Consider the following 3,294-nt stretch of genomic DNA (forward strand, 5'->3'; position numbering starts at 1 on the left):
TGCCGCGGTCAGCAGGCCCGCCGATGGGAGCCCTGGGTGGTGGTGAAGGTGGCGCGTGTCCACGATTCGCCGTGAGGGTCATTTGCTTTTTTAGTGGAAAAGCCCGTAGGTTGTGCTGTTGCTGTGAGCGGAACATGCCCGTGTTCTCACTCCCCGCGACAAGGCCCGGCGGTATTTCTGGAAACAAATAGGAAACCCTTGCCCTGCGTGGCACACCTGCCGCCGTTGCTGCCACACTTGTGCCCGGGCCCAGGAGCTGCCAAGCCTACTCTGCCCGTGACTTTGCCCTGCAGGACTGGCCCCGATGCCAGCACAGGCTCGTTCTGCCTGCCGGGAGCCCTGGAGCCTTCACTCTAACACGCGCTGCCCTAGGCCAGCAGCCCTGCCCAGCTGGCCTGGGGGAGGGGCCGAGCCAGTGCACACAGACGGCCTGGCCCTTGTGCGGGTCTTGGTGCGCCTCCGGCTCTCAGGCTCCTGCGTCCAGCACCGTGATATTCAGGCCAGTCCCCCAGATGCAGCTGCAAACCTGTGGCTACCAGAGGTTACAGGGAGGCTGGGGGGGGGGTGACTGGAGACAAGCCATTGCTCCTTTGTTCTTAGGGAACCATCTGAGACCCGGCCCGGCCTGCTTGACAAGGCTGCACAGTGGACGCGGGGCGCTGTGTGTTTGCCCCCCACTTCGCCGCCGTCCAGACCCAGGGCTCTGCGAGCACCTGCTGCTCAACCTTCGTTCCTAGGGCTTGCGGGGGGCGGGGGGGGTGCGCGGGGAGCTGAGTGTCTCCAGCTGCTTAACTCTCAGGGCAGCTGGAAGCCCGAGCGCGGGAGCATCCAGCCTACACGCCACTGTGCCGTGCAGCCTCTGCGCCTTCTCTGCCCAGTTGCCCTGTTGGTTTTCACCAGCTGCTGTAAAATGGGGGCGTAGTTGATCTCATCGTACAGAAGAGGAACTGAGGCCCAGGGAGGGTGGGGGCTTGACTGAGGTCACATGGCTGTTTCCTGCTGTGAACTTGGCAGTGGAGTCCCCCCCCCCGCCAGTGTGCCACACGCCAGACTCGACAGACTCGCTCCAGGGTCCCCGTGCGTGGCAGGATCAGAGCGTCCGTGGCCTAGGGGAGCCCTGCCAGCTGGCCTTCCTGCCCTCCACCCCCGGGTCGCGTGAGTCCAAGGATGGGTGCCCACCTGGGGGCTCGGTCACTCACAGCCGTGGCAGTAACGGGTAGCGGATGACAATACAGCGCGAGCGGGAGATTTATTGATGGGGGGAAACCATGAGGCCTCTAGAATCAGCTCCTTAATCAAATTTCCTAACAACCGAGATCATTACTTACTGACAGCTTAATTAATGGTGTCTTAATTAAGGTCAGCCCCTTTCAGCCTGTAACCACACTCAACACGCTAACGGCCGCCCTGCGGGCACGTCACCTCCCGCTGCTTGAATACGGGGCGCTGGGCTGCCGGGAGCTTGCACTGGGTGTGAAATTCAGAGCTTCTGGGGGGTTGGGGGCTGAAGTGGGGCACCTCCTGCTATTCACTTGGTCATTCATTCATTCGCTCTGGCTGGGACTTCCGTGACTCGTCTCTCCATTCCTCCGGCGTTTCGCTCTCGCCGCCCAATCTCGCTGGCCTATCCCGCCAGACATTCCTCTGCTCCTTCTCCACCCGGCGCTGGCTCCGTCTGCCCGCTGCTGCTGGTTAATTGGTTCATCTGCACCACTAGAACATTCCAGGGTGGAGAGGTTGATGGTGTGTTAGCTGCTGCTACTTGTAGCAGCTAGAAAAGCACAGGCATCTACTAATTGCTCAGTAAATCCCTGCTGAATGAAGGAATTCTGCATCTGCACCGGGCACTGCCCTAAGCAGTGGGGCACACTGCAGAGTAATAAATAGTTTCTGCCTTTCGGGAGCCTGCAGGCCCACGGGGGGAGACAGATGAACGGAGACTGTCAATCCCGAGTGCCCAGGGCTGGGACAGGAAGATGACCCAGAGTGGGGGTCACTGCATCCTACAGCAGGCATGTGGTGGGAACGGGACGTTGCCAGGTGGTCACGGAGGGAAGGGCACTTCAGCTACGCAAATGATAGGCTGCGATCGCAAGAATTCTTCAGGCACTAGCTCTTTCGACCTTCACAGTGGCCCTGGGAAGTGGGGCTGTTATTATCCCTGGTGCACTGACTATGCCGCTGAGCTACCCAACGACGGGCCCCAGGCGGCGCCCTGCATGCCCAGCCCCCAAAGCCCAGCGCCCGTGCGGGGTTGCATCAGAGGCTTTCCCTGAGAGCAGCTATGTCTGGCCTGAGCCCCGAGCATGAGGGGAAAGACAGAGATGACCCTGAAGTGTGGGCAGGGCCCAGGGCAGGGGCCTCCGGAGTGCCAGGCGTAGCCTCTCTGAGCAGGTAGTNCACGGTCACGTGGCTGGACTGTGGGGGAAGTTGGAGGGGAGGCCAGACAGGGTCTCATTTGTCCTTTTCCCAGGCCCCGAGCAGGGCACATGTATCCCCAGAGACCAGGGACACCCTAGGGCCCCAGACGGCCACACCCCATTTGGACAGCCGGGAGTGCGGCTCGCTCCCCGCAGGCCTGCTAACGCGGGGGCTGGGAGCCAGGATGCTCCTGACATCGCCCCGGGTCGTGTTGTAACCCCAGCTTTGTTGAGGGCAGCAGAGGCCTAGGAGGCATTGTTGTTGGGCGCTAAGCACCCACGGGCTTATTTGAGGTCGCTTTCCCCTTGCGTGTCTCGCCCCACATGCGCGCTGGGCCCTGTGGTCTCTCCCAAGCTCACACTCACCCCTGCCCCTAGGTCTCTGAGGCCCTGGCCCGCCCAGGGTCTCCCAGAGCAAGAGAAGGACATTCCACTCCAGCTGTGGCCCTCCTTTGCTTTGTGACCCGGGGCAGGCTCTTGCCCTCTCTGGGCCTGTTGCCCTTGGGAAGCAGAGCGGCAGGGTCAGCTCCCGCCCGTTAGGGGAACACACAGGCCGCCGGGGGGAGAGGGGCCGGTGGCTCCGAGAAGCGGAAGCTGCACTCAGACATCCTGGCTCTTTCACACACACCCGAGTCTGTCACACGCGGTCACCGCAGGGCCATCGTCCACGTGCCGATTCATTCATTCAAGCCCGTCGGTGTGCCAGGCCTGTGGGGTGCTCAGGTCCTCAGGGGCCCCCGCCCTGCAGAGATGGAGGAAGTAGGGTGGACGCTGAGGAGCCGTGAGGTGGCCCTGCCCGCAGACACCCCGTCTCAGGCTCCAGGGCTCCCTGCCGCCCCCTGCTCCTCCTGCCTCCCCCCCCGACCCCACTGCA

General features: G+C 62.6%; 1 long non-coding RNA gene across 2 annotated transcripts in view; it reads right to left on the minus strand.

Annotated features, from left to right (window-relative positions):
* Positions 1-1,242: 1,242 nt before the first annotated feature.
* Positions 1,243-3,294, minus strand: part of LOC144233805 (uncharacterized) — a 2,552-nt gene continuing 500 nt past the window's right edge. For both annotated transcript variants that reach the window (XR_013335761.1, XR_013335760.1), the window contains exons 2-3: positions 3,049-3,162; positions 1,243-1,713 (exon numbers count right to left, since the gene is read on the minus strand). This is a non-coding gene — a long non-coding RNA (uncharacterized LOC144233805). The remainder of the gene's footprint in view (positions 1,714-3,048; positions 3,163-3,294) is intronic.

The sequence above is a fragment of the Crocuta crocuta genome, unplaced genomic scaffold (genome assembly GCF_008692635.1).
Source record: "Crocuta crocuta isolate KB4526 unplaced genomic scaffold, BGI_CrCroc_1.0 scaffold296, whole genome shotgun sequence".
Taxonomy (NCBI): domain Eukaryota; kingdom Metazoa; phylum Chordata; class Mammalia; order Carnivora; family Hyaenidae; genus Crocuta; species Crocuta crocuta.